General features: G+C 38.4%; 1 long non-coding RNA gene across 1 annotated transcript in view; it reads left to right on the top strand.

Annotated features, from left to right (window-relative positions):
• The window catches only part of LOC149011751 (uncharacterized), a 78,655-nt gene that overhangs the window by 51,260 nt on the left and 11,314 nt on the right, over positions 1 to 16,081 (top strand). The gene's annotated exons all lie outside the window — the stretch shown is intronic.

The following is a 16,081-nucleotide window of genomic DNA, read 5'->3' as shown; positions in this document are numbered from 1 at the left end:
TTGATCATGTATGAATACTTATTCATGTATGTTTCTTATGTATTTAATCTTGTCTTATTATACTCTTTCATATGATGAGATATCTGTCGTGGATGATATGACTGAATTATGATTGTGATTGTTTAGGTATGATTTGGGATTGGGGAATGTCCTTTTGACATTTCTGTCCTTGGACCTCATTGGAAGTAGTATGGGATATTTCCAATGTTGCCCTTTGCACTTTCCCCGGATTATTGGTTTTCATACCTAGGACTTGTCTAGCAGTGTTTGGCTAGGATATTCCCTGTTATATCAGACCCGATTCGGAAGGGTATTGAGACCGAACGACCCGTGGTAGCAATGGGGATTTATGGGCGCTCAAGACTGGTAACCAACCCGTGAGGGGACATGAATCACATTGTGGGGGCCATTTATGGGTAGAGTTGCATATGGATAGACTTGGGCTCATGGGCGTTCAAGACCGGTAACCAACCCGTGAGAAGACATGAGAGATTCCCGTTTACTATATGTGGATGACCTGTAGGGTTGATGAGTCCGTAGTCTGGGACTATGCTGACTCTAGTGTGAAGGATACCGGAAAGGATTGCCAGGGGCGAGGAATGGATGTATCTGGATCTGAGTTGATATGACTAAGTAGAAGACTTGCATTGGGCTAGGCTTTACCCTGACATGCGCCAATACTTAGACCAATGGTGATGTGAGAGAGCGGTGACCTAAACCCCAGCCATGGAATGTCCCGAGGGATGCCTTTACCAACTACCACCGGCAGAGCCCAAGATGCCTAGATGGCTGAGGGAGAGTGAATGACCTTCCCAAAGAAGTATGGTGCTATGACTTAAAGCATGTCTACCTATAGAGACCAGCATACATAGAGTTAGATTCATACATGCATTGTCTGTGTCATATCATATTATATTATGTTTTGCTTATGTATCATGTTATTTATGCTATTATGGAATAACTTGCCTTTCTGAGTTTCTTTTGAAACTCATTCCTTTTGGACAACATCTTTTGTTAGATTATTCTAAAGGCTTTGATGACTATGAAGCGCAATATGAAGAAGCGCAAGATGAAGAAGCGTACCATACGCAAGGTGTTGGCGACTATGAAGATTACTTTGAGGATTCCTCGAGTGGTCTCACTGATTACCAAGATTAGCTCTACTTTGGAGTGGGAGCGTCTGAGCGTAATTGATGAAGTCTATGTTTATGAAGACGTTCTTTATAAAGTAGAAAAGACTCTAGCTTAGATTATATCTTTATTTCTTGTCTTAGAATCAATTGTAATCCCCTTTGACTTTCGAACTACATTCCGCTGTACTCGTGGAGTGAGATTCTGCCTCACTCTATATTTGAATTTATATATCTATTGGTATCATTTCCGCACTCTGATGATTATCTCGTTACTTTACTTTGATTCATTTGAATAATATAGTTAACCTTGATTTAGTCTTGTTCTTGATTATATTGTTGTGAATGTGGGAGGTTGATTTTACTAACTACTGGATCTTGTGGACTGTGGATCACACACTCGGGTATGCCAGATAAGGTACAGGCTGGGTGGATGTGACAATGATCCCTGGCAACACCCCCATATCCTGCAACTTTTTTTGTTTGGTAAAGAGAGCCATCCACATTTAGTTTTATCTATGGAGGATTGGGAGACCACCAGATAATGAAAGTGTCGCTTTTCTTTTGGGTCACTGTTGGGGTGTCATGACAATAGAATTGCAATCCTTTCCAGATTTGAAAAATAGTCATAGTTGTGGAATGCCGTTCTTGTGAGTCTATCAATTTGGTGTAAGCTCGCCAGAGTAACCATAATGCAGTTAAACTTGAGAGTGTGTCTTCTTCCGTTGCTATTCCTTCATGCCATTGATTGATTAGCTGCATAATTTTGTCTACTAGGAGCGCTCCGTCAGACATGTTGCTTCTATTCAAATGTTGCCAAACTTGAAAGGCATCCAAACATTGAAGAAATATGTGATCCGGTGTTGTGTTTTCTTCCCCACAATGAAGACATAGAGCTGAACAAGCGTAGCCTCTCTGAAGTAGCAATGAGGCCGTAGGTAGCTTGTTATGTAGAGCTTTCCATAAAAAGTGAGTGATTCTGGGATGAAGGGGTAGCTTCCAAAGTTTATTCCATATAGTCGGCGAACTGTTGTATTTGAAGTTGTGATTAGCCAATTTGTATGTCGATCTGACTGGAAATTTCCTAAGGAAGTGCCTTACCAGATAATTCTGTCTACTTGTGGAGTGATAGGAATTTGAATAGTGAGAATCTACTGGATCACATCTGTTGGCCACCATTGAGATAATAGTGATAAATTCTAAGAATGTCTTCTATGATCAATTAGATGAGTTACCTTTGTTGGAGCAAGAGTGGCATGAGGGTAACAGCCAATGTCAAGATCTGTGTTTGGAATCCAACAATCTGTGTTTGGAATCCAACAATCTTCTCATGGATTGATTGATTCACCGTCCCCTAGTTGCCACATGATTCCTTTCTTTAACAGATCTCTTCCCATCAACAGAGATTTCCATCCCCATGAGTCTGTTTTTGCCGGTAGAACCTCCCAAAAGGAAGTGTTGGAACAATATTTCTTCGTCATCAATCGCGCCCAAAGCGATTGTGGGTTTTGGATGAGATCCCATGCCTTCCGAGACAGAAGAGCGAGGTTAAAAGTATTGTAATGCCAGAGGTTTAGACCCCCCCCCCCATACCTTTAGGTAAGCAAATGGATTGCCAATCAATAGTATGGATCTGATTTTTTTCTCCATTAGACCAAAAGAAAGTCCAAGTCTTCTGTTCCAACTCTCTGATGATAGATATAGGAAGACGAAAGCAAGACATATAATGTGAAGGAAGAGCAGCAAGAGTGGATTGGATCAACACAGTTTTCCTTGGAGGAGCCAAATATTTGGATTTCCAACCTTTTAGACGATTGTTGTCGCGATCTAGAAGTGTCAAACAATGTTTTTTCTTCAATTCGCCTGAGAAGAGGGGAATTCCCAAATAGATATCTTCGAGGGAAGAAGGGGAGATGTGAAACTGAGCTGACAAATCCCTTTTCACTCGTGCAGAAGTGTTTGGGCTATAGTGGGCTCTTGTGTTATTGATATTGAGGTCTTGTCCTAAGAGTTCACAATATTCGTTGATGACTTTGATAAAAGTATTTGCTTCGTTGCATGTGGCTCTTCCGAATAGAATTATGTCATCTCCAAAAGCTAAATGATAAATTCTTTCGCCACCTCTACTAAGTTGAATACCTTTAACTTCCTATTTTGAGCTTGTATCTCTAGATGAGAGGTTAGGAGCTCAACACAAAGCACAAATAAATATGAAGACAGTGGATCTCTATGAAACCCAGCCCTAACCTTGACCGGAAACCCTGTCGTTTGTAGGTCCGACAACCCGAAGTAAAGCAAGAAGTCAGCTATGGGCCATCCCAGTGGAAGACTTGGTGGCTTGCTTGGAATCCATGAGTGTTGATGTCAGTGTTCCATTTATGGAAACTGCATCCTGATGAAGATCAAATTAGTTGATGGACTTGGAGTGCACTCTGTCATGATTCGAAGGCATTTCTACCTACTAGGTAAGTCACTTGGTGGGTGTGCAAAACCCCTTGAAGTTTGGATTTGATCTGAGCCTTCACTTCCCTGTTTTGGATTTGCTGTTCTGATTGGTCGACTGGACCAGTCGACCAAGTCAATCGACCAATGGGTTCTCTATTTAAGTCCAATCTCGAGTCTACTTCGTATTTTGTGCCTCCAAACTCTTTGGAACGTACCAGAGACCTTTGCAAGTCATCTCCCTTGCATCCTTGGTGATTATCTTGACGGATCTTCGTCAAAACTCATGCTTCTACACAAAAAGGTATGTGATCATCCACTTCTGTGTTTCATCTTTGATTCTCCGTTACTTTTCTTTCCTTTTCTGATTGAGGACAGTAGTAGTGATGTTGTATCTCTGTTGCAACCATCACTATACTCATTCCCTCTCTTTTCCTAAGGATCTAAAGCTTGGTTGATGATCTTCACCAAGATCATCACTCGCTTTTGAAGGAAAACTTGTATTCATTCACTTTCCTTATTTAGATTATTGTTCTTCAGTCTTAGATCTAATTTTCTTGAAGATTTATGCATGCTTTTCATGATTTCTTATTCACAATCTGTTATCCATCATCTTATTGTTCTTGTCCATGATTTTTACTTTGAATTCTTCAAGAACCATGATTGATCTAATTATGGTAACTTTTTGTTTCCTAATTTGTAACTTGAAGACTTGATTTGATTAGTGTTTTGGAGTCCTCTATATACTAGTATGCTGCCATTGTAGTTTCCCCCTTGTTTAGTACCCTTTTGAACCACCAAATTCGGTTCCATATTCTTAAAACTCTGATTTTTTAAGGCCACTGTCTCTGTTGGTCGACTCATTGGTCGACTGAGGCAGTAGACCAAGTCAATCGACCAATGAAGACAGCAACTTCATATTTGGTCTGTTTTGGATGTTTTGATATCTTTCCTTCTAGGTATCTTTCCTAATATGCTGTATATACTTGTTTAGGACTTTCTTCCCAAGTTTAGTCAAGGTCTTACTTGATTCCCTAAGATTCCTTTGCGAGTTATATAAGGTAAGGATGGTTATTTCCTTAACTACATAGATTGCATATCTTAGTTTCTATATTTGAATCTTGTTAGTTTATTTCCTTAATTAGATGCTTACAATGATATACTACTGTTGCATAGTCTTGATTAGAGTAGCATTACTTGTTTATATTAAATTGACTCATGTATGGTTTACTTTCCAAATATATGCAAGTTGGATGTCATTATTGATTTCTTTCCATATAAGAAGCTGCCATATATGTGATGTTATGGAATTGTGTTTGTGTATGAATAAGTACGGTTTGGAAAGGAGAGGTGTCCTTTTGACACTTCTGTCCTTGGACTACTACGGGAATATTATGGGATGTTTCCGGAAATGCCCTCTGGACACCTTCCTAAACTGTTGGATGACATATTTAGGACTGTCTAGTAGTATTTGGCTAGGATGTCTTATTATGTTAGACCCTAATCGGAGGGGTATTGAGACCCAACGACCCGTGGTAGCAATGGGGATTCATGGGCGCTCAAGACCGGTAACCAACCCGTGAGAGGACAGGAATCACATTGTGGGGACCATTTATCGGTAGGGTTGCATATGGATAGACTTGGGCTCACGGGCACTCAAGACCGGTAACCAACCCGTGAGGGGACGTGAGAGCTTCCCGTTTACCATATGTGGATGACCTATAGGGTTGATGAGTCCGTAGTCAGGGACTATGAGGACTCTAGTGTGAAGGATATCGGAAAGGATCGCCAGGGGCGAGGAATAGACGTATCTGGATCTGACTTGATGTAGCTGAGTAGGAGACTTGCATTTGGCTAGGCTTTGACCCTGACATGCTCCGGTACTTAGACCAATGGTGATGTGAGAGAGTGGTGACTTATACCCCCAGCCATGGAATGTCCCGAGGGATGCCGGACCCACTACCAAAAGGCGTTGTGTGATGAGACCTTCCTAAAGAAGTACGGTACTATGACTTAAAGCATGTCTGCCAATAGAGATCAGCATACATAGAGTTAGAGTCATATTTGCATCATGTGTTTCATATCATATAGCATTTTACTTTGCTTTGAAGTCCTGCCATTTATGTTGTTATGGATTAACTGCCTTATTGAGTTTCATTGAAACTCATTCCTTTTGTTCAATGTTTTGTTAGACTACTCCACAAGTACTGATGACTATGAAAGTAAATTCGAGGAAGCGCAAACTGAAGAGGCGTACTTCACGCAAGGTGCTGGCAACCATGAAGATTACATTGAGGATTCCTCAAGTGGTTTTGCTTGTTACCAGGATTAGTCCTACTGTGGAGTGGGAATGTCTGAGCGTCGTTGACGAAGTTTATGTTTATGAAGACGTTCTCTGTAAGATAGAATAGACTTTAGTTTAGTTTGTTATTTCTTTCTTATCTTAGAAACAAATGTAACCTTTCTTTTAATTTGCGATCTACTTTCCGCTGGTTGTAGAGTGGGATTCCGCCTCACTTTACTTTATTGATTCGACATTCTGATTGTCTTTCGTACTCTGATTATATATGACTTATTCTTTCCTTATTTGGATCTTTTGATTATCTTTTGCACATTGATTATTATTGTTCATGATTATGTTATTGTTTATGTGGGAGGTTGATTACCTCGCTTCGGGGCTGTGGATCACACACTCGGGTATGCCAGGTAGGGTACCGGCTCGATGGATGTGACAATCTCCTTGTCTCAATCCTCTTGTGGGGTGGAAGGGCATGGAAGGAGATCCATTTATCAAGGGGGTATATGTCACGGATGTGACGCAAAACATTACCCATTGAATCTATTTCACTGGAAAACCATAAGCTATCAGAGCCTGCTCAAGAAAGCTCCATTCTAATCTATCATATGCCTTGCTTATGTCCAATTTAACTGCCATAATCCCTTCCTTCAGACACTTGCATTTGTGAATTTTGTTCATTAGTTCATGGGCAATCAAAATATTGTCCTGTATAGGGCGACCCTTAACAAATCCATTCTGTTGGAAGGATATGAGATTGGGAAGGATCATCTTCAATCGAATGACAATAATCTTGGAGATAATTTTATAAGACATATTGCAAAGGCTGATGGGTCGAAAATATCCCACATTTTTTGGGGTATCTATCTTCGGAATCAATAATAGAAAGGTAGAGTTGTGAGTCTTTGAGAAAGTACTTGATTCGAAGAATCAAGAAACTATAGCTATAACATCAGATTTGATTGTGTCCCAACCCTTTTGATAGAATATTCTTGGGAAGCCATCAGGACCAGGAGAATTAAGCCCTTTAGCATCAGAGACAGCAGTTCTAATTTCTTCTTCAGTAGGAGGGCTTAAGAGCCATTGTCTATCTGAGGCTGTCACCCTATTTCTAATAGGATTGAAGTACTCAGTATTCCTTCTCGGTGAGGATGAGGAATATAGCTTTTTGAAATGCATATAAAAAGCTTTTGCAATCTCTTACTAAGTGGATAACTGAAGACCGTTGTGTTTGATGCATCTGATGCGATTTCTAGCTCTTTGAAATGCATATGAAAAGCTTTTGCAATCTCTTCCTGAGTGGATAACTGAAGACCGTTGTGTTTGATGCATCTGATGCGATTTCTAGCTCTTCTTACCAAGGTGGTCTAATGGAAGAACCTTGTGTTTCTGTCACCATGGAGTTTCCATTTGAGGCATGCTTTCTATTGCCATTTAGTAGCCTATTGATGAAGAACCTATTTTAATTTGGCCAATAAATGACTCTCTTTAGAAAACCACTTTTCAGATTGTTGCTCAACGGGTACTAATTCATGCTGAGAAATATCTTGTCTCAGTAGGGCTTCTTTGAGATCTAGATTTTTCACAATTGTCTTATTCCAAATCTTTAAGCCCCTGGAAAAGGAAACTAGTTTTTTTGACAATGAGAAAGAAGGGGATCCTGTGAATTAAAGTCGCCACGAATTAATGAGAAGTTGTTCATATGATTCTTCTAGTGTCCAGAAGTTCTCAAAGCGGAATAGACGATATGATCTGATTAGGAGAGGATCCATATTAAGAAGCAATGCTTTATGATCTTAATGGGCCATCAAAATGTGTGTAACACTAGCTTCAGGAAATTTAGATGACCACTCAGTGTTGCAATAAAATCTGTTTAGAAGGCCTCCAATACGCCTAGAACCTTTTTGTTTATTGGTCCAAGTATATTTTGAACCAATGATTGGAAGAGAGAGCATATCAAAGTCACTGGAGAATTTCTGCATAGGAGAGAGAAGCATATAAGGAATAGGTCTTCCTCCAATTCTGTCATCCGTAGAAAGATAAGAATTCCAATCTCCACCAATAATCCAGGGTTTGTCAATGAAAGAGGCCAAATTTTCTAAGGTTTGCCACTGATATTTTTGAGTAGATAGCACAGAACTCAAGTGCACTCCAGTGAAATACCATAAACTTTGAGGATCTTCACATGGTAAATGCACACACCAAGACGAAGACCAGATAATATCGACTTTTATAGAAGAACACCAACATAAGATAAGACCTCCTGCACGACCAGTTGGCGGGACAAAAACAAACTGACTACATCTTACATTCACTTGTTCAAAATAAAACACCTTTGGACCGTCCATCTCTGCTGGACATGTAAGCATTTTGAAATTGAAACATCTTGGGTTAAGTAAACAGATTTATCACTAATCCTCTTCACATTTAGGAAATATATCCCCCAATAAGGATTTCAGAAAGAAACAACATGGCAGTTTGAAAACGCATCATTTGCATACATATTTAATTGGGTGGATAAAAGCATTTTCACACCAGAAGAAGGAAGTCATTCTTTTCCGCTTCCAGATGAATGCAAAAAAAGAAGGTGTCAAAGGTAACTCTATCTGGGAAGAAGTCTCAATTCCAAGTTCTAACGCAAGTAGAATTTTTAGTCATGTAACTTTGACAACTATAAACTAAATTAATTAATAAACAAAGTACAGACACTGAGAGGTTGGAATATCTGACGTCAAAGCTTTCAAATGTAAGAACAAGCAAATCAGATGGCTACCATCAGATGTGTCAAGTAAATCGTGAAGCAAAGTTTTCTCTTTAGGGAGCCAATGTTTTTAAGTCAGACAGACGTAAGACTGCAATGCTTGAAGTTCATATTATTTTAACTTGCATTGAACTTTCAGTTTGCATTGGGAGCTTAGTGTAACTCAACTTAAAGGTTTGATCTTGATTTGGTTGAAGTTTCATTAGTTATAGATCAAAGCTGAACCAAATAGTGTAGAACATCACTTATTTTGAAGTTTTTAGACAAAAATTGAGCGTATGTGGTTCCTAATTGGATTCAGCCCTACTGCTTTTTCACTCTTCTCCACCAAACAAACTACTAGAAACTTTCACTATGGCGGAATTGTGGGTATGTTTGAGTTACCAAAAAAAGGCCTTGAAATGTACATATTCAATGGCAGTCTATATAAAATACATTTATACAAATACAACCATTTTACAAAAGAGACCTCTTTATATCACAATACAATAGTGCTTATTGCACACTGCCATCAAATAAATGTCTTCTAGGGTGCTCCAGGAAACATTTGACGTAGATCAAGTAAAAGAAGCATTTCAGTTGATCTAATCAGTCACCTAATGTGTAGTTCAGGTTGTTTAGTGCAGATCAAAAGATATTATTATTATTATCATCGTTCCTTTCTTGATTATCAGTAGCAATGCTCAATAATACCCTGCCTTAATGGCTTGGACAGGTTTGCTGGTGCTTAAGTTATGCATGTGGATGTCCTTTGCTGAATAATAAATCACTTATAAGCAATGTACATTATGTCACCGAAATGTCGCGACATTTCGGCGACAAGTCGTCATGTCGCTCAACGGCGACACGAAACTGACCGTCGAAACGACATCAACTAAAAGTCAGCAAAAAATCGATCGTTTTTCGCCAAACCAACGAAATATCGAAAAAAATCGACGATATCTCCACCGGTGTGCAACTGCTACTGTTGTTGGATGCCGGAAGAGAAGAAGAGAACAGGTTGCAGGCTTGCAGCATACAGATGCCTCCGGTTCCCTCTGATCCCTCTCTCTCTCTCGCTTTCTCCGTCTTCTTTCTCCCTCGTAGGATGCAGGATGCTAGATGCCGGCTTTCTTCGTCTCTTCGACTTCTCAAATCTCTCCAGCTCTCCCAGTCGCTGTCTTCATCTTCTCAGTTCTCTCTATTTCTCTCAATCACTCACCGTCTTTCTTAGTTTCTCTTTGCTCTATGGGCGGTGGAAAATGAAACGATAGGTTTAATGTTTCTCTTTGCTCTGTGGGCGGTGGGATCATTCTTTAGGTTTAATGTTTACCACTAAAGGTTAAAAAGGTTGGAAATCAATTGCATTGCGGGTCCCACTATAACTTCACGTGTACGCTTGCAAGTTGCAAGTTGTACCAGAATTAATTATTGCATGGTAATATGATATAAATAATTTTACATTAATATATTATTTGATAATAAAGTATAAAACTTTAAAACACTTGAAACTGTCGGTGGAGATGTCGGCGATATTTCGCCGACATCTCGGGTGTCGATGGTTTCGCCAGCCACCGACACCCCCTTTGCAGGCGATACTTCGAACCCCGCTTATAAGGTAACTAGTTCTTTCTAATTTTAAGTTCCAACCTAGCAGAAAAACTGAGGTTTTCTACTGTTTGTTTAGCATATACAACACAACAAGCGACGTGCATTGCACCTACAATATTTTACTAGTATATATATAACTAAATAGTAGGCTTCTTTATGGGCCGTGGGCCCACTCAATTTCTTTACGCCAAGCCCACAAAGGGATACAAATATTAATACCTCCGAGTTCATAAAATGATGTTGATCATTTCCTTGTTTTCAATTTAGTCTAATTCTACCATTGTGAGACCCATAAGTGATGTTGGATCTTGACCAAAATATTAATTGGAATCTAGTTCCATTTGAACTATCATTTAATTACACTTGAACCATTTGGTTAAACCATTGACACATGATCCAACCACCATAATCCTTTAATAATTTTGAATATTGAAACATTCTCACACAATGATAAAATAATAATATAAAAGATGTAGGACATCACAGTATCACAATCCAAATTAGAGCAATGTGGAAACCTTAGTTTAGATCCAAATTACTTCACACCTAGCTTGTTAATTGACAATTATGATTTAATGTTAATCAATTAATGACTTAACTTTTATCGATCTTTTTCTTCTGTTAGGTGGCCGAGCTTGATGGTGAGGAAATATGGAGGAGAACGAAGCTTTGGGGAATTCGGGGGTGCCTAGGGAATCTGTCTTCTTGCGGTTGAAGCCTCCTGAAGTGCCTGTCAATGGTGTTGGTTCCACTACAGGTGGGAAAATTTCTTATGCAGGAGTCGTGGGGACCTCAGTGTTACCTGAGATTGATTCCCTCCCTTCTCCTATACAGGCTGGAAAGTTTCGTAGGATTGTAATCCCACAACAGGAATACGAATTACAACGAAATCAATTCCGATTTTCTTTGATTGGACGAGCAAATTTTCGCATCGCAACCATGGATGAATTGCGAGAGAGTACTAGGGGTGCTCGGAAATTGTCTAAGGGGTGACCTTGCATTCCTTGGGGAAAGGGTTTGTCATCTTTCAGTTTCATAGTGAGGCAGATATGACTGAGGTGTGGCGCAGAGGATTCTGGAATGTGGGTAAGCAATACATTCGTTTTCGGTGATGGCAGTCAGATTTTAATATCCATTCTCCTCAACCTATGGGTTTGTTTCCCTGATTTACCTCTTGAGTATTGGCATGAGAAAGTGCTTCTTTCGATTGCAAAGTCTGTGGGTCGCCCTGTTTCTCTTGATAGATGTACTGGTCAAGGATCTGTTGGTCACTATGCTAGAGTTTTGATCGAATTGGAGGTTGATGTTGTTCGTGCGAATGAGGTTTAGATCGAGCGTCTTGAACCAGGGACTGTTCGAGTTTTTAGTTTTCTTCAGAAGGTGATTTTTGAGGATGATATTCAGCGGTGTTCTTTGTGTAATCGAGAAGGCCATTTGGGTATTCATTGTAAGTTCTCTTCTAAGGTGGATGAGTTGCATGTGCAGCCTTCAAGCGTTCCAGTAGAAATTCCTACTGTGGATGGAATTCCTAATGTAGGTGTGCAAATGCAGACTCCTAGTTCACTTCAACAACCCATCCGTTGGCTTTAGAGAAGGCAAGTTTGGAGGATTCGGCAGATTCATCCAATGAAGATTCGGTTGATTAAATTTCTAATTTGAATTCAAAACTCAAATCCAATAGAGTGGTTCCGTTTGAGGTGGTAGTTGAGTCAGGTAAGAGTTCCTCCCTTGATCTTTCTCTCTCTTGGAACGGATCCTTTTCAAATTCAAAAGATTTTGAACAAGGAATTGAATTCGAAGTTGGTTACAAGTCCTTCAAGTAGCGTGGACTGCTTTGTTGGAACAAGTGGGGCCCAACAAAATTTGAATGGAGTTAATGATCAGTTGGTTGAGCATCAAGTGGGACCATGTGGGGCCCAACAAAATTCAGTTGGAGATAATGATCAGTTGGCCAAACAATTTTCGGAATTGAATTCGAATTTGGATACAACTCTTTCAAGTAGCATGGACTGCTCTACTGGTACAAGTGGGGCCCAGCAAAATTTGAATGGAGATTTTGATCAGTTGGTTGAGCATCAAGTGGGACCACGTGGGGCCCAACAAGTTTCAGTTGGAGATAATTATTTGTTGGCCAAGAAAAATTCGGAATTGAATTCGAAGTTGGTTACAACTCTTTCAAGTAGCGTGGATTGCTCTGGAACAAGTGGGACCCAATAAAATTTAAATGGAGATAATGATCAATTGGTTGAGCATCACGTGGGACCATGTGGGGCCCAACAAAATTCGGACGGAATTAAGTTGGTTCACTCCAGTATGGATGAGCATCAGCTTTTGGAAGTAGTTCTTCCTTCAACCTTTCTTCCTGATCAAGTGGAGGGTGGCTCTCTTCGTCGTAAGCCTGGTCGCCCAAGGAAAAATAAAAAGGTTAGAGCAAACTGATGTTAATATACCCTGGATAGCATTGATGAGAGAACTTGATTTAGAGGCTGTTGGTCGCTCTTGTTTCAGATTTTGATTCATTATCTATGATTATGTGAGTTGGATCCAATGACGTTGGGTGTATTTGGGGGCAACTGATGTTACGGGTTTGAGGTATGGCACTTTGATAGTATATTTGTTATTTTTCTTTTTGCTTTTTAATACAAATGACCCTTTTAGCGAAAAAAAGGCTGAAGGATTTTCCTCTCCACCAGAATAGCAAGAGGTTTTCCAAAGTCCCTCAGAGATTTAGGGAATTTTGTACTCTTGAATCTATCCAATCTTTTCCCTATTAAGTCTAGCAATTTTCTCTGTCTGCATGCTTGCAGGGTGATTCAGAGCATGGTTCCATATTTCAAACTTCTCAAGCCTTACATGTTCAACAGGAATATCAGGATCCAGCTGCAAAAGAGCAAGTAGATGGTTTTTCACAAGCCACGGTATAAAGTCCAATCCTTTCGTGTTTTTATATGTGATGTCTTTGCCAATAAAGGCATCCGGAATCGATAAATAAAAAGAAAAGACCCGACCTTGACAAACCCATCCCGTAAAATTTCTGTTACCAAGAAAGAAAAGTATTAATAGGACCTACATCGCAAGAAAAAGACAAGAAGAATCACAGATTTAACTATTAGTGAGAGGAATAAAGAAGTGACAAACAAAACAACCACTCACGGAGATAAACTATAAGTCTATAAAGTATTGAAAGAGACAAGGTAGAATGAAGAAAGTTAAAAGGAGAGAAAGAAGTGAAAAACAATGCAACCACGCCTCTCCTCAGTGTCCTCACCCTTGCTGGCAGCTATCCATATCAATATTTTTTAAAAGCTCCAAACTATTGCACTGAAACTGTAATTATTATTTAGTTTTAATTGTACATTATTAGATTTTCAATTAATAAAATACTTTTCAAAAGTAACGGAAGAATATTTTGCAGCCTTTCACACCCAGATGAAGATGAAACGTACACGGCGATGAACCCTAGGCACATGGATAGTAGTAAATTGAATAATATTCATATTTAAATATTACACTAAATGACATTAAGGGTCACATTCAATTGTCCTTGATGCTTCTAAGGAGTTTCTATTTTTTGAAAAGTTAACATTACTGCTCTAAGAACTACTCCTAATATTTATGTCATCCCAAAATATAAACCAAAATATCCATTGGACCCTTTTAATGCATTAATTAAAAACAAAATTGCTCAAACACCCCCAATGCCTTAATGTATTAACATCCCTCATATTTTTTAAGCATTTTTTTAGAATATATTTCATAAACATAGACATCTTTTCAAAAATAAAATAAAATAAAATAAACATAGACATCTTAAATTTAACTTATGATGGACATATTAGTCTCGTCCATTAGTGGTTTCCATTAAACCATTATTTTGACTATTTTAATTCTAAAACATCTCTGATTATATATGAAATTACCATATTACCCTTACCATGCTTGCTATCAAGAAAAGTTGAAAGCTTTAGGTGAACATCCTTGTATAATGGAGAAACCCATCTTAAGAACCCTTGATTTCGACCGTTAGCTGCAGGTGTTTTGCAATTTTCTTCAAACTATCCGCCATGTTTATGCCTTCAACGCCTCCACCAGTTCAGGTGTACTCTACACTTCTACATTTAGAGGGTTTCTATCCTTTACGGCATCCAATTATGAACTCGGCCACAATAATGTCTTCAGCACCACCCTCTTCCCTCATAATAGTGTGCTTAAAATTGCATGGTCAAAGTATGTGGTGGCTAGTGGGGGATGATAAGTGAATAATAATTAGGATGGGTCAAACCGCTAGTGGGGTCATGGGTTCCTCGACCGACCTCCCCCCGCGGGTCGACGGGACCGGTTCCAAAAGGTAACCAATTGATGCATTGAGCATATGAAGGAACTTGGCCGTTATAGAAAGAAACGTGATCCTGCCAAACTCAAGATAGGCAATCGTGCCCCATATGGAAACCATAACTAACCCAAATTGAGGGAGAACAACTCTATGATCGGACAGCTACAAGCAGGACTGATGAGTTGATCCAACGGTTGGAAATAAGAGGTAAACTCTAGAAACCATTAAGCCAATGTTGTTGGAGTCAAGAAACAAGAGTCGAGAGAGGAAAGGAAAGAGAATAGAATAAGGGACGAAGGTACAATTGAAACTTTGAAAAATACTTAACAAAGAAGGGCAAAATTGATATTTTAAATATTTGTCAAGTAATAATATCACCATTTAACTTCAATCATGAAAAGTAAAGAGGTATTAGTAATTAATTTCCTTACAAGGGTAATAGACATAATTGACTCAAAGTCATAAGGTCTATATGTAATTTGTTTCTTATATTTTATTTAAGAATAATAAATATAATTAATTATAAGAGGATCTATATGTAATTTAATCTTAATATCATCGATTAGCTTCGGCTTCCACGGTCAAAGGCTTGAAAATATAGGATTTTTTTTTTTTTTTATCCAATAAAGTTCGAAACTAGTGCGCTGAACTTGTAATTTATTATTTAGTTTTAATTGTACAATACATCCCATTATTAGATTTTCAATTAATAAAATACTTTTCAAAAGTGACGGAGGAATTTTTTGCACCCTTTCACACACAAGATGGAAAGTAAACATACACGGCGATGAGCCCTAAGCACATAAGTAGTGAATTGAATAATTTTTACATTTAAATATTATACTCAATGACATTAAATGTTACAGTCAAATTGTCCTTGATGCTTGGAGTTTTTTTTTTTTTTTTGTTTTTTAGAAATTAATATTGCTACTCTCAGAGCTACTCTTAAATTAAAACTACAAAGAAAAGTAGTAAATATTAGCAATTAATATTGGCCAACATAAAAGGAGGAATAATAATTTGAATATATACAAAACTAAAAGGGGTATAAGAGTCACTCTACTCCTGTAGGGTGTAATATGATCCTATAAAAATAATCATTTGATTTTTAATGATTGAGTATAAACCGTTTGTGGTAGGGTTTTTTTTGAGGTTTTTTGGTTTTGAGGGATATTCCATAGTATTAATGGAAACGGAGGGCGTCTATGTAATTTTTCTTTCTTTTCATCTTTGCGTTTGAAAGTTTTAAACTTTTAATGCAATTTTGTGTTTGGTTCTTCAATGGTTTAACACAACAGCTCACAGCGGTAATGATTTTGTCGTTTTCTAAATGTTCGTTTGCCAATTCGCGTGTTAGTGTGGTTTTCCTTTTCTTTGATTTCTTTTTAAATTTTAAATCTTCTTTATTAAAATACAAAAATGAGCCACTTGCATGTTAGTGTGGTTTTCCTTTTCTTTGATTTCTTTTTGAATTTTAAATCTTCTTTATTAAGATATAAAAATGAGCCACTTGAGTGTTAGTGTGGTTT

Source organism: Hakea prostrata, chromosome 7 (assembly GCF_041222555.1).
Source record: "Hakea prostrata isolate BN-2017 chromosome 7, UWA_Hpros_2, whole genome shotgun sequence".
In the NCBI taxonomy this organism is placed as follows: domain Eukaryota; kingdom Viridiplantae; phylum Streptophyta; class Magnoliopsida; order Proteales; family Proteaceae; genus Hakea; species Hakea prostrata.
This window is presented reverse-complemented; position numbering and strand designations above follow the sequence as displayed.